We start from the raw sequence: 16,736 nt of genomic DNA on the forward strand, positions 1-16,736 counted from the left end.
CAGTTTTAACTTCCTTTAGCTTTTGAAGTTGATTCTTGACCTGTGACTGTGAGTTTTTAATTTTCTGATGATTTTTATTGATTTTCTTTTCGTAATTTGTTTATTCTTTTGAATGTATCTTGTTTTTCCTGGACCTCTATACAAAACCATAGGGGTACTGAGGGAGATATTTTAAGCTTTTGCTTCTCCCTCAAATAGAAATGGTTTTGTTTTTAATGGCTACCGGGGCCGGTACCCCCTGAAGACGTCGGCTTCGGTGGTCGTATTTTTGTTTTATTTCATTTGTTTTGTATAGTAAATGCCTAAACGCGTTTCGTTTTGAATAATAAATTAAGAAAGAGAATTTAACTTTATTAACTGCTGCGAGCATGCTGAAACTAAATTAATATTATAATATAAAACAACCATATTATAATATAAACAAAACATAAATAAAGCAAAAAAGAACACAGGAAACAAAAAAGTAATCGAAAAAAATTACTTAAATCGATTTTTAATAAAAATTATAAAATATATTAAAAAATTATAAAAGCTTAAGAAAACTAATCAAAAATTAGAAAATTGAAAATAGAAGATATTATTTCTTTAACAACCCACGCAATTCTGTCCACAAATATTAGTGCTTTCTGACATTGTATTAATATAGCCAAAGCAAAATATATATATGCAATAGTTAGAGGAGCACCAAAAAATGAGACCATAGTGCTGGTCAGAACAATTTTAAAATTCATACACAAATTAAATTGAAAAATAAAATTATAATTTCCTTTTACAGAAAAATAAAACTTTCCAAATAATCTGAAAGACTTCGAAGTTGCGGATTGTGAGAGAATATCCGATTAGGTTAGGATATAGGAACTGCTAGTGTAGGGAATGTCGGGCAAGTGTATGGCGAACAATAAAAATATCGTAAGACAGTTAAATACATCATGTGACAGATAAAATATAAGATAATAATAAACACATGCAGCAGCGCAAACTCGTCATTGGTAAGAGGTAGCAATCAACAGTCACCGAGCTGATTAGCTGATACATGGGTTTATCCAATTAAATAGAACCCATTTCTCCTTAAGAGTCAACTGATACGGATTTTATTATATTCCCTTTGTTGTAGATTTTTACTTTCTTCTGTGCGCGCAGTTTAAGGACGGAGATTTAAATCAAAATATCATGAATTTTTTCGGTAAATAGGATTTTTCATTGAGTTTTTACTTGAAATTAATGTCTAGTTCAAAAGCCGTGGTGGCTCAGGGGGACAAAGAGTTCACTTTTCTATGAGGTGAACACGGGCACGAATCCCACCGATGGCTGATGGACGAACCAGACCCAGCGATGAACGAATTCAGCACCGAATTCGCGCTGACCACAGTGTTGGTGTAAAAATATCCTCAGTGGTAGACGGATCATGGGTTTGAGTTCCCTTGCCGTCAGGCTAACCATGGGAGTTTTTCGTGGTTTTCCTCTCCATGTCACGCAAATGCGGGTTAGTTCGATTAAAAAGTCCCCCACGAAAGCAAATTTCTCCCAATACTTGATCCCTTGTCTTCTGGATTGGGTTCAAAACTACAAGGCTACGGAGTTGAACATTAGTAGTCATAAACCTCGAAACTGGGTCGGCTGTTCAACGACGATTATAAAATAAAATAAAATGTCCAGTGCAGCATGGCAAATAAAACATTTATTCGTTTAAATTTTCCATTCAATATATGTTAAATCATTACTATATGAATGGAAAAAATATAAAATGAAAGGTTTATATACTGTATGTTATGGGTTTCTTACCAAAATTATATTGTTTTTTTTATCAGAATTAACAGTCATTTCTTCAGAATTTTTTCTCCGTTAATTTTCAGACGTTTATTTGCGTTAATGTAAATAAATCATAATTTATGCTATTGAGAAGTCAAATATTTCTGAATCAACAGATAAAATAAGCGTAATTTAATACTAAATGAACGTTAATACAGTTAGGAATAATAGTGAACTAATTAATATAAAATTGATTAGAACTAATTAATACAAAAGCTAAAAATGCGACGAACATTATTTTATTCACTTATCAAACTTGTGCTCAACATTAATGCAATAAAACTCTGAAAGTGTATGTGAAGCTTTCAGAATTGTTGCGATATTTCTTTGCAAAATGGTAATAATTAATGAAAAATAAAGTTGACGGAGCATTCTTTACTGGAAAAAACATAATTTCACATGGAATTTATGAAATTGTTTCTTAATAACATTAAATAATTGATATATACATTAATATTAAATAATAAATGTATTATTAAATTATTTAAAATTATTTATTAAATGTTTTTAGTTTTTTTTTTCTTTTTTTTCTTTTGCAAATGAATCCAAGACTTAGCGCAAAACATTACGATACCAATACTGAATTCTTTTATCTGCATGCTTGATATATAAACTTAGTACACTTAATACAGCATTATACAATTAATACAGCATCTCATAAATACAGCATTATAACAATAAATACAGTATATTTAAATAATATCACTTTCATAATAATCCAAATAAGTTAATGTAAATTACCATAAGTTTGCTTACAATCTCTAAATTAATTTAAGAAAACTTTAATCCGTTGTCGACTGTAAATTCTTTAAAACATTCCGTACCGGTGATGTTGATCAAAAATTGAACAAATCCGATACTATATCTTGTCATGCTTTGTTGATAACTACTACTTTGCCGCCACTTCATTAAAGGGTATTTTATGTAGAGAGGCGACACATACGGGTAAGTATTAAGGGTAAAATTTATCGAAACAATTGTTTGAAACTTTATTTATGTCCCATTAACAAACAAAATTAAAAATTTCCCTTAACATTATTGATATTTTTGAATAGTGTATAGTTTTCTTTTTTTTTTTAAACTTTTAAGAATATTTGTGAAGTCTAATTTATTTCAGAACTTTAAATGGAGGCAACGTTTTGCAAATTACAGATAAATATTACAGTTTTGAAAATTTAATTAAATTGAATAACTGATTCATAAATTTAACGCAACATAATTAATAATTTTGTAAATTAAACACAAAATATTTAACAATTTTGTAAATTATACACAAAATAATTTTTTTTTTTTAAGTTAGAAATTGAAACAAACATTAAGTCTGTAAAAACTAAAATATATATGTGTTTATAGGACAGTACTTCTTCAGGGGGCATACTGTTTACAAACATACAGGAGCTAGGGCTTTTCCATTGACAACAGAAAGGCTCCTATGTGTTTGTAGACGATGTGTCCCCCGAAGAAGTGCTGTCTTACAGACACACATACTTAATTTTTACAGATTTAATATTTGCTTGAATTTCTGAATTAAATAAAGAAAATTTGGTTTTAGCTGCTTTAGGCGCTTTTCCATTCTGATTTAATGTTTTAATAGTTTATTTACTTCTTTGTCTCTTTTTTGCTTTTGTAAATTGAATTCATTTTCTGATAAGATTTTTTAAGGACATATTACCGAACATAAAATCTGGTATACAGTCATTTTTACTATAATAATTACCGTAAATCTCTGAATCACTCTAATTTTAAAAATATCATTGTAAAAATGACAATATAATATTTTACGGTAAAAATGAATTTTGCTGTAAAATGGATTTATTGTATGATGCACCCGAAGTGCGTGTACTTTATACCGTAATTTAATCTGGAACTTCCTTACAGTGTCCTGGATTTCTTAGCAATTCGAGCCCCTTTCGCTTATTAATTCTGTATTTATCAATTTTGTAATAGATTGACATGTTTTATCTCACTCTTTTTTAAATGAAGATCAGAAAACATTTCTACAGATACGTTCGATTAAACCTTTGGTTTAAAAAATCATATAATTTACTTATTATACACTACGATTTGAATTACGTGCATTTCCATGCTACGTTAAAATTGCATTTGAAGTAAATAACTCATAAAATATTCTTATATACACAATTATAATTTTCAATGTATGGATTAAGAACAGATTCAATATATCCTTTATTCCAGCATAAACTCGCCAGATGAGTAAAACCCGAAGCGAAATATAAGATATGTAAGCAATACATCCCCTGCATTAATTACTATCCTTCTTTTTTTTTCTTTTTTATTTAAACGACTTAAAGCTCCTCATGCACCACAAAGTATAGCATGAGGCTTACAGTTGTAAGTAGAAAACAAAAAGAAGAAAAATTTACAAATTTACATTAAAAACAAAATTCCGTAAGGCCGCAAGAACTTCAATACTTTTGACCAGTTCTGACAAGACAGGTGGCCAACAAATAGAAAGACGTCTCAAATCAATCTTTAAATTCATTCGGGCACTCGCATACAGACTACAACGAAGAAGAATATGTTCAGCATCCTCATCAGCATCACCGCAAGCACAAATTCCACTGGTCTGCAGATGGAAACGAAATAAATATCTCTTAAAATTGCCATGGTTTGTTAAAATTTGGGTCAATCCTTTTTTGAAATTAAAATGTTGCTCTAAGCAATTATGTTACTTGTTTAACTGAAGTATAAGTAAAATGATAAAAATATCACTCGGTCTGTATGTTTAAGTATATTTTCCCCTTTTAACCGTTCTTTGCTACTCAATTTATAACGTAGTTTCAGCTATTTGCTGCCCTCAGTCCCCCAGAAATTACTCCAATGCATGAAATTTCTGTTATTTATTTTTATTTTAAAACCGTCGTTGAACAGCCGATGCAATTTTTAGTTTACAACTACCAATATTCAACTCCGTAGTCTTGTAATTTTGAACCCAATCCAGAAGACAAGGGATTTTCTGAATGATGTATTAGGAGAAATTTGCCTCTGCGGAGGACGACTTTTTTAACGTCACTAATTTGCGTTACATGGAGCAGAAAACCATTAAAACAAACCTCTCATGGTTAGCCTGACGGCAAGGGGACTCTAACCCATGAATCTTCTATCACTGAGGATATTTTATGCCAGCACTGTGATCGGTGCGAGCTGGGTGTTGGGTGCGGAAACTCGTATCAACCAGCCATCGCTGCCGATTCGAGACTTTCCAGTTTCATCAATATCGGCGTCTTTTTTCGGAATTGTCCCTAGAACGGAAGCCGATCCTTAATTTCTCCGCCAAACTTCTTCAGTTCTAAACGTTGGAGTATAAATTTTCGCTTTATATTTTCACTAATTACCGATTGCGCATCTATCAGTACTCGAATAAGCCTTTCGATTATATAATAAGCTCATCTTCTTAAATTTATAAGAATACTCATTAACTAAACTAGCTTCTTTTTAAATTACATTTCTTCAATATTTTCAGATGTTAACAATGAATTTGAAATTCCATCATTCAAAGTCAAAAGCAGTTCGTTTTTTTACTTAAGAAGTTCAAATATCGCCAAACATCCATATCCTCCGGTATGTCAACTTCTTGTTTTGCGGCTTCATCAATGACATTGTTCAGCCGAGAAAATGCAGCTCTCATAGACTTTCGATTCAATTTCAAAACTACTATAACTGTCAACAAGCAAACACTTCTTTAAAATATCAATAAAATTCAAAATGATTAACAACTATCACCAAAAGTCACTTGCCTTTCTGATTTCGTTTCATCAAATTTCAAAACACAAACTGTACTGCCGCGGACGCCATGTCACATATAATATGAAACAATCAGATTCTTTTACTGTTTGTTCTAAAGAAATATCCAAAAATTTAACTTTACAAAATGACTTTTACGAGTGAAAATTATTCGAACTGCTTATTCTATCAACTACTTTTATTTACAAGAATCTGTTTCCATCCAGAGTTGTTGAGTTGTTTTCTTTTTACTCGTATCACGAAAATAATTCTTACAATCATGTTATGTTGCGTCATTTTAAGCTGATGCCACAAACCTAAAAGCTGAAGGACATGATTGTCTAACGTTTTCTGTCCTATAGCGGTTAGCAAAAAATATTAATCTAATATATATAATTCTCTTACGTGGCTCCCAAATTTTAGGTGTATTTCTTTTCCGCTGGTGGCAACAGTTTTCATTTTTAAAGAAGTACTTTGTACAACTAAATAAGATTCTTTTCACAACAGTTAAATATTTACTTTATTTTCTTCATTCATAGAGAAAACAGTCGGCAAAGAATTCTGTTAGGTTAAAAAACATTTCGCTAAAAAAATAACGAATTCTAAAAGAAATAAAAATAAACAACTTAAAAAATAAAAATGCTGTTGCCAGCCATAGAATTTTTTGAAAGTTAACTTAGCAACATAAATCAAAATGACATAGAAGCGCAACTAGATCAAAATTATGATACCTGAGCGCTTGACGTAACAAATCCTTCAATTCTATGAATGTTGTATCGCCAAATGCCCAGATTAACAATTGTGTTTTTGTGTTTGCGTTTCCATAAAAAGTTTTAAATAAAAAAAACTTCTATCCAGCTACTTCTACAACTGCTTCTTGAAGAACTTGGCCCATTGATTAAAAATATTGTTTTAATTTTACAGTACTAATTTTACTTCTACTTACATTATTGCTATGACCCTATTTCATTACATTTTACAACTTCGTGCTAAATTTGAGGACTTTAAGTTGTTTTGTGGTGGAATACTGACATTTAGAAATGTGTACATAAAAAAATATTATTTAAAGGTTACGAGTTGCCTCAGAAAAATTTGAATTGTGGACACTGAATTTAATGATGGAAACAATCGTTTTTGTGAAAAATTGAATTGTATTGCTGATATCAAAACTAAAAATATTGTGTTTCAACTTAACAATACTACCTTAATTTATACTTTAGAATTGCCTCGGAGAAATTTGAATTGTTAGCAATGACTTAAACAAAAAGTTTTATTTTAACTGACAAATACTATATTATAATTTTAACTTTTTCTATGACTATACTCATTTTCTTACTCTTTTCTTTGTTTTTTATACATTTTATATTTTTGTGATAAAATAAAAAACTTATAGTTGTTCTGCTTCTGAACACTGATGAAAACACAAAATGATGGGCTTCATCAACAATCAAAAATATATACATTTATTTTACAAATTCCATATTATTAAGGTGGCGCCCTTCAGAGAATTAAAAATACAAAATTATCTTCATCGAAGCCAATGCTGAAATTTAGAATAGTGTGATTAAGCAAAATATGTTAACTGTTTGCAATTTTAAATTAATATTGAAATGTACAGGTTTAGAACTTTCTACAGTGAAAAGTCTTCGGAACTTCAGCATTCAAAAAAGTATACAAAAGCTAGACGTTAAGAACGTATCCAATGAGCGAGCAAAGCGAGCATTGGATTGCGAAGCAATCCGAAATGAACTGCGAAAGCAGTTCCAGGGCTTGGCGAGCACCAACGAGCAGGGGGTGAAGTCTCCTAGTAAATAAATAAATTAAATAACTATTCGCAAATGTCCTAGTAAAATACCTAATGTATCTAAATCTAAAAAATAAAAATAAAAAAAAAATACGGGAAGCAATAAAAGCATGCTGCTTTTAAATGACAGTTTTATACATAAACTCATGCTTACCATTCTTGAAAACATCAACAAGACACATAAAAAAATACCTATAACATTTTAAAACGCTTTCAGAGCTTGGCTCGCACGAGCAAGAATTAGACTAAGTCAGATTTTATATATTCATGTAAATAAATGACTTTCGCATATTTTGTCAATAATATTCGAAACTTGAACTAGAAACCCTAAATATAACAATATAAGTTACAGAAAGAGCAGAAATAATTTTAAAAGGCTATGATTTTTTTCTATAAGGTTGTAACATATTTCTTATTTTTATCTTTAATTTGATTCTTATTCAGTTACATGTTTAGTTTACATACTTTATTTAAGACATTGACTAAAATATTATTATTTTTTTAATACATAATACAAATACTAATAGTAATTTGATGAATATCATTAGTCAAATTGAGGGGGAAAATTTACTATCTGGTGCCATTCGTATTTTTTGTGATTTTTAATGTTTTTATTGAAAAGAAGGAAAAAGTATTTATAAGTGAGATAAGTGAGAAGAAATCGAGATAATAGGACAAGAAAAAAACTAACAAAGAGTGAAAGCTCCTAAGTATAGTACTTAATCCAAGGGGTACCGCATTCTGCACTCTACTAATTTCTGAGGTGATTATGTTTGTTGTCATAAAAATGTAGTTCTTGTAATTTCATCACCATGTTATTTCAGAGACAAATAATCATTACAATAAATTTTACCTGAACTGAATTAGATCTTAATATTCATAGACTAATATTTCATTAATCCTTCAACTATTTGCCTTGTAAGGGAATACTAGTCAAGAAAGCAATTAGCCTTTGTCGAAATCATGGTTTACTTTACTGTCCATTCAAAACCTAGATATAGAATTTACGCGATAAATCACCTGAAATTGTTCTGTGTCTGAGCGCTACTGTCAAACAAATAGAGTATGAAATGCGTTGTATATCGTAAGTATATCGTAGTATATCGTTGTAAATAGTATATTTATAGAGAGAGAAAGAGATAACATTAATTGCAACATTGCAACGCCTGTTATCTTAAAATTTTTATTATAACGTGATTAGCAATGCCTTCAGATTGTGTAATTTTCATTGATGTGATTTTCAGCATATAATTGATAGTTTGAAAAAAAAACAGTTTTTAAATGTAATTGGATTTTTAAGGAAAAGTAAAAAATTTTGATGCTAGTTTTTATTTTCATTTTAACCAAATAAATTAGCACAAAAATAATTTTAAAAAATTTGAAATTAATTTTTTCAAATTCAGAGTGTTTCATAATTATCGCATCATTTGATTACATCAGAAATAAAGTATCAAGTGTTCACAAAAATTTTTGAAATTGATATTTAAGTATAAAAAATTTTATTAATATTTCTCGAAACTTTGTTGAAGTCAATCATTTCAAAGGTGGACTAAAAACGTCAGAATAAGCTTAGCGGATAAGAGAGATCATTTAAAAATCCCATTTATTTTCTGATTAAGCTAGATTCTATGAATTTAATCTTTCCTTCATTACGATGAACCTCAATACTTTTAGGCCAATTCCGAAAAAGATTTTCCGGCGAAAGTGTAATTTGTGACGTTTAAAAGCCCTTATCAAGTCAAAAGAAGTGTACCAAATGATCTAATTTTTCTGGATATGCTTTTACCACACTGCTTTTTTTAAATTTTTTTTTTTTGAAATTTGACTGAAGTAAGATTTAAATTAGAAAAAAAACTTATTTATAACAAATGACATACGATTTTACAGATTAATAAAAAATAGTGGCAAAACTGTAGGTTTGCTACTTACTGCTTCAGAAACGAGATAAATTTTATTAGCAAAGTGAAAAAAATAGTAATTAAGTTGACCATTAGATGGCACTGTTGACTAAGAAAATTCAAAACAATAGTTTTAAAATAACCTTTATATGTAGCAGTGTGCTGTCTGAGGACAAACTTAATGGACGCCTGTGTAAATATTTCAGTTATTGCCATGCTATGATATACAGTGAAAATAATTGTTTCATAATTTTTTCTGTCAATCACGCAATCTATTGATAAATTTAGTAACTAAATTTAAAATTTATCACGAAAAAAAATTCTGGTTTTCTAAATAGAACTTAGCAAACTGTAAGCTTCAATCTATTTCCTTTAGTCTTTAATTAGTTTTTTAAATCGTCAGCCATTTTGTAGAAACAGAAATTTAACTATTTACTATTGAACAAGTTTGGCCAATGTAGCTAATATCCTTGCTAAATAAACACACTCATCAAAACTTACAATAATATTGTAAAATGTTATGTCTATAATCAATAACCATCATTTCTTTATTTTAACAATTTAAAAATTTATTGTTAAGAGTTATTCTTTTTATCTTTTCAGAATTTAACGCATTTATAAGATTTGTTGGAAAAAACACAAAGGAGCAAACCAGCAATATTTATGAATGGGTATTTACTTTAATACAATTTTCTAAACTATAACTAAAAGATTTATTTTTGAACAAAATAAATCCTAAATTTGATATTTTTCCTTAATTTTTTGTCACAAATAGTTGATATTTTTATGCCATTTAATCTCCTTCCACTGTTTTACTATTATAAATTTCATGCACAACACAATATTTTTATTTTGAATTTTTTTAATTTTCCATCGTAAAATCTGCATTATCATCTCGCTTATAAAACACTAATTGTATGTTAAAATTCTTTATTTGTTGCCATTTTAATTTAAATGGTAATTTGATAAATTATGCAGTTATTATTTGATAATAAAGAGAATTTTGAGCTAACAAGAAGGTATCCAATTTAGTTTACCATAATAGCTTCGTTAAGAGATACTGTTAATGAGTTTTAACATTTTTATTATTTTATTATTTGTATGTTTATGTTAATTATTTACTGCCTCTACGAACCGCCAATTGTTTCGCCCAAAAAAAATATATTAATAGTGCCCTTTGAATTACTATTTTTCTAAGTTTCTAAAAAAAGTTGTTTTGATTTTTAGTATTTTATTAACTAATATCTCACTATATAATATAACTGAATGTAAAAAAAATTGTGGTTTAAAAGGAAAAAAATAAAATATCATTTTTAACATTCTTAAAATATAATTAGAAGAAATTGTTTGATTGTCATACTATATACATTAATATATACATTACAGGTCATAAATATAAACAATACAGGGCATATATATGGCTCAACATTGTTTACACCTACGATACTGATCAAATAATTATGGTGAATTTATTTCTTTTCTCTAATTTCAAACTTGCAAAGGAATTTGGTGCTGATTTCTACTTTTCGAAAAAAATGACTTCTTTTTAAAGAGTTTTATGTTTTTTTTTCTATAGAATGCTTTTAATTCCATAGCAGAACCAAAATGTTTTTTTCTAGAATTTCATAACTGTGTTAAAAGGGGATTTCAACAAAATGTTAAGCTTCGTAGATAATGAACTAAATAAAGTTCTTGCGTAGCGTCTGGACAAGAAAGTATATCCTGATAGAAAAATTATCTCGTTGCACTGATTTTCTCTGTAAATATAAGTTTTTTTCCATTTAAAAAAGTTGAATCATTGCTGAGAAGAATCATTTGTCATAATCCAAGCAACAGAAGTGAAGAACATTTATGCTCAATTGATCACATACTCAGTATCCAGAAATAGATCAATGATCTTAAACATCCTTGTCAAATCATAGATTGAATCATAATCGAAGTGTATGCTTTGTTGTGTTCTGTTTAGGAAACAAGAAATTCTACTCAGAAAATTCCAAAAGCAGTCCCAAAATTCTTCACAATATAGCGTTGTTGATTTAGAGAAACTATAAGACATTGATTCAAAATAGCCTCCATTTCCTGTAGCAACGTGACACCTTTGCAAAAATTTCAGTTGGAATATTTTAAAATATAGCACGGCAATCTGATATAAAAATCTTTTTACAGTCAGCATCAGCATGAATTTTGAAGCTAATTTTTAATTTTGGAGTGAAGAAACCTCGTTTTCTATTTGGATTGCTGCCAACCGTACCTTTCTATCACTTTCCCTTTTTTAAATAATTTTTAAAATCATCGGTAATTTTGAGGATACAAAACTGTTAACAGAGCACACTCTAAAAAATCAATAAAAAAATCCTCTTTTTTGACTTTCGTAGCTAAATTATTGATAAAAACTCGATATATTATTATTTATCTAGTAATGGATGATAACATGCTAAAAATGATGGACGAATACACCTTTCGAATAATCTAGGCTTTTTGTATTAATTTATTTTATGGTTTATTCCATATCCGTTGGGTCATTTCATAAAAAGTAAAGGACCTCCATTTATAAAATAAATAGCTAAAATATGGACGATTATCTTTCTTTCAGCAGTTTACGAGTTGCGATCTGTCTTGTAGATCTAGTTTCGTGTTTATACTTTTCTGCGCCAAAATTCTGATAAAAAACTAGCCATAAAAATATGTTTCTAGGATATCCAAAAAGATTAATGTTTTCCCTGGTGTTTAATCTGTTAAGCGATTCTTTTCTCGCACGTAGAAGAACTGTAACTCCCATTAGCAAAAAGTTTCAATAAGAAGGATAATAATGGAACTATTTTGTACACTTTTGTGAACTAAAACAATTCTTTACAAAAGAAATAAATTGGAGTGAGGCAGACCCATATTAAAAGTTTATCCTGTTCTATTATTGTGAAAGACATCAAAATGTGTGTATTATCACTTTGCAAACTAAAAAAATTGTTTTAATAAAATTAATTGATATAAGGTAAACGCTACGATAAAAAGAGTTACATCAAATATTATGGCAAGTGTTGTTATGATCTAAAATTAAATTCTTATAAACCGTATCGGAGTGTAGTTAGGTATTAAAATTGAAAATAGTTCATTTTTTTATTTGTGATTTACTTGTTTTGTAATTTCTAAACAGTTTTATTAAGGAAATGAGTTGTTGCATAGAGGGTACGTGTTAAAGTTGAAACTAGTCTTTTGATTTTTGCAAGTAACACCAAACTTCGCGCATGTATTTTTATGACCTGAGAAGATGATTCTCAGAAAGCAAATTAGAGTGTAGTGGGTTTATGGTTTAGAAATTAGAATAAAAATAATTGTTCAGAAATAAGAAGGTTTAAACCTCGAGATCTCCGGTAATTTCTGTGGATTTGCTTTCTATTAAATTTAAAATTGATTCTGTTATTCTCGAATCATTTTTGATCATAAAAAGCATCTTATTAAAAAAGGTTTTTATAAAGGAAACTGCAGATTCAAAACTAAATATTTTAGGGAAAAAATCTATTATATTTTCTTGGAATTTAAGTAGGGAAAAAATTAATTCTTACAAGTGAGTATCTCATAGTCTATAAATATTTTTTCAGATGGCGAAGGAATTTTTTGTGCGTTTAGAGACGAATTTTTCTTCGAATATTGTTCTTCGAAAATTCGTCAAATTAAATTACGCTTTTTTAAAGAGCTACGTACTAATTTTATAATTGTTGTGATTTCGTATCAGTTATCTATAAATGTTTGATTAAGTTTTGTCTATATTTATCCAGTTCTTCTATTCTGATTATGAAAATAGCGGAAATATTCAGAAAAGTAACTTTTTTTACAAAATGTTATAATTTTTCTGTGCTGTAGTTCTGTGATATAATTTTTTAATAATAGAATAGCTACTTCACCACAGTATTGTTGAGGCTCATAAAATTATGCCAAAATCGACAGTCGTTTGTTGATCTAGTTGATACTTATCTAACTCGCCAAATTGGCGATAAATTAAAAAAGTGCATTTAATTACTTTGTTTAAACTTAAAGTGACATTTTACTTACTTAACTATGCTTCTTTTATTTTGCTCCGCAAAAAAAGACGATCTAAAGCATGTTGAAATGGCACAACTCATAGAGTGATTGTTCCTAAAGCAAGAGATTCAGGTACGCATCCCTGAGACAGCCGGTCAATTCAATCGCGTTCCCTTGCCGTTAGACTATTTATGGGAGTTTTTAGTGCTTTTCCCCAACAAAAAACTCAAACACAGGTCAGTTTCTCTCAGAAAGTAAATCACAAATGGAAGTTTGTCCCAATGCTTGATCTAAATATTCTTTTGTTTTTTGGGTAGAGTTCAAAATTACAAAGCTTTGAAGTTGAAGTTTTATATAAAAGCAAATCCGATATGAATTTCTTATAACAAAGTACACAAGTGAGCGCTTACAACTGTACAATCAATTTATTAAAAATATGAAAAACTAAAGTTATTTTAAGTCTTTCTTAGAATTTCTTTAATCAATATCTTTAATTTCAGCAAAATTACTTTCATCTAATCAATTTTTATTAGCTTAAACATTAATAGATATTTGCTAATATATTCCTTTTCATTTTTCGAATTTTTAAGAAATTGTCCGTTTCAATAAAAATTTAAAAGCTTTCATAGGAATTCCTCAATCTTTCAAATTAGAATGAAGATTTCTATTTGAAATGTATGAAAAAGGAAACGATGAATAATTCTTCATAAAGCATAGTCGCGATGAATATTAATGAAGACAACATCACATTAACTAAAGCTTATGAATGTAATAGGATTAAGAACGAAGAAGAATTCTTGAGTTATATCTTGTTTGACGTAATACCTTTTAATAGATATTTCAAGAAGCTAAAGATAGATACTGTTACTTAAAATGATTAATGGAATTCATTAGAAAGACTTTATAATAACTATTTCAAAAATAATTGATTTACTTTCTAAATACATTATAAAAGAATTCTAATGAATTTAACATAATGTTATTTTAATTTAGTTACATCAAGCTCAATTCCTGTGTTGATTTCTTGAATAATTATAAATTAAATATTTGTTTCTCATAATTTAATTGATTGGAATTAGAAATGGAAAGTTTTATTTAATTACGTTACCTTTTTTAACGTATTTAAAAACAGATTTATAAAGTGTGTTTTTAGCTTCGTTTCTTTGTTCGAGATAAAAACATGGTAAATATTTAATGGTAAAATGGTAAATATTTAATGAATTGGTATTAATTAATACATCTTGATAGTGTATAAACTGAAAGACCAATATGGGATCAGTTATATTTAATATAATTTATTTTCTTTTTATTATTGTTGTTTGTTGCCCTACCTGGTAACTTTACATTATTAGATTGAGCAATACACATTTTTATTACATACAACTCATCAAAAAGTACATACAACTCTTCAAAAGAGTTAATAATTTTACTCGAACTTATTTAAAGATGAATTTAAAAAATTGATGAACTGGTATGGATAATGATACCAACACTTGATAGTCAAGATTCACAAAAGATAATGATACCAACACTTGATAAACCAAATTCACTGGTGCAATGGAACTTCAGGACATAACTTTTTTTATCTAATGTCAATTAATATTTACTTTTTCTTAGTTACGTTTAAAGAAACACGTTTCAAAAACGTAACTGTAAATGTAAACACAATTTCAGATTGGTTTCGAAATACGATATCAGTGACGTCTACTTCACGCGACATCGACGTTCAGTTTACTTTTTATTACGTGATATAAAGAATCAAAGTTAAATAATTACTAAGAAACATCCAATGAATTCCCAGCGTAATGTAATTTGTTTTTGATTAAATAGAACTTTAAAATAGCAAATATCAATCACGTTATTTTTTTAATAAATGAAAAATAATCGCTTGCAGTTTAAATAGCAACAATTATTAAAAAAATCGTATGCAAAAAAAATTACAATAATAAATTGTTTTTCAAAGATCTTTTTTGAACGGGGTGGCTGAAATACTTTAGTGATTTTTAAGATTTTGAGCGGAATTTTAGCGCAAACGGTTCTTCAGTTAAAAGAGAAACACATAAATACACAAAATCTTTAATTTATTATTGTAGAAAAGTATATGAGAAAAACTATATTTGCTACCAAAAGTTAACTTTATTTATCAGAAAATTTAATAATATTCTATTTGCTGCAGCGTATGCATTTTACATTCCTTGAATCAAATTGAATAATCAATTTTATTTCATTGCACCTGGTTATTTTAACTCCACAGTCAGAAAAAGGGGGCAGTAATTTTTTCCGACAATTAAGGGAGAATTTTCGATTTTTTTTTTCACAAAAAGTAAATTAAATGAATATTTCTTTTCACCCCCATTTAACAAAATAAACTGGAAAAATTGCAAATCACTCAAAGAAAGAACATAAAAACTTACAATTAAGCACTAGTATGTTTTACCGAAAAATTCAAAAAGCTTTCATGGTTAGCCCAATGATAATGTTAAGAGCCGTAATGTAAAGGTTCAAATAATGGCTAAATAGCAGCCTTAACAGTTATTTGATCCAGCGTCATATGGCTCTAAAACAAGCTACATATAACTTCAGCTATTCGGGTCTTAACTACATTTACTGAAGAAAACTGTTGTAAGTAAAATATATATATATATATACAGTGGTGGCCAAAAGTGTGGACACTTTTTGAAAGTTTCTTGTTTTTCAACTTGTGTGCTTGTAGAATATATTAATTTTCACTTAAATGCAAACATTTATATATCATATTGAAGGTAATTTAATCTGAAATTTAATAACGAAAACGGAATTAAAATATCTGTATTACAAAAACAGTTATACCCCTTTTAGTAGAACAAACAAACACAAATAGGTTTGAATAAGGACGTCTTTTGCGATAAAAGCGTACTAGCCAATCACAAACACTGTTCATAGGACCAATCAAATGTCTGTAACTATACTTAAGGTTATTTGGATGGTAAAAGAGTTATTGCTATGGAAATATTTTGCGGAATGATGCATACTAGTACAATTAAATAGAGAATTGCTGTTTTTGAATATTTAAAGTCCTTTTTTTTAATTAAACTAATTTTAAACAATGTCATCAACAAGAAGAACTAATTGGACATCTACAAAAAGAAGCCGAATTGTCATATTGAGAGAAAATGGCCTCTCTTATGCTGAAATTGCAAGACAAATTGGTGGTTCAGTGACTTGTTCTGGTGTATGAAAGTTCTGTTTACGTTATGAAAAAACGAAATCAGTGTAAAATAAAGCCAAATCAGCCCGAAAAAAATACACAAGTGCTACCGCCGATAGAAAACTTAAACGGCTATGCCTTCAAGATAGAAAAATTTCATCAGATGCCATTAGATGTGAAATGAATGCAGCGGGTATTGCAGTAAGTTCAAGAACAATAAGAAGAAGGTTATCAGGATTTGGACTACAAGCTAGAATTCCAAGGAAAAAACCATATT

The 16,736-nt window shown here is 28.7% G+C and overlaps 2 protein-coding genes across 4 annotated transcripts in view; one reads left to right on the plus strand and one right to left on the minus strand.

Moving 5' to 3' along the window:
- The window catches only part of LOC107455815 (FERM and PDZ domain-containing protein 4), a 404,769-nt gene that overhangs the window by 319,107 nt on the left and 68,926 nt on the right, over positions 1-16,736 (minus strand). The gene's annotated exons all lie outside the window — the stretch shown is intronic.
- The window catches only part of LOC107455824 (uncharacterized), a 91,305-nt gene that overhangs the window by 45,557 nt on the left and 29,012 nt on the right, over positions 1-16,736 (plus strand). For 2 of the 3 annotated variants that reach the window (XM_071181326.1, XM_043047135.2), the window contains exon 1: positions 9,285-9,926. The exons of the other annotated variant lie outside the window; for it this stretch is intronic. The gene's annotated coding sequence lies outside the window, so the exon portion shown is untranslated. Of the gene's footprint in view, positions 1-9,284; positions 9,927-16,736 lie in introns of those variants that run through there. 3 annotated transcript variants of the gene reach the window in all.

This window comes from Parasteatoda tepidariorum, chromosome 1 (genome assembly GCF_043381705.1).
Source record: "Parasteatoda tepidariorum isolate YZ-2023 chromosome 1, CAS_Ptep_4.0, whole genome shotgun sequence".
Lineage (NCBI taxonomy): Eukaryota > Metazoa > Arthropoda > Arachnida > Araneae > Theridiidae > Parasteatoda > Parasteatoda tepidariorum.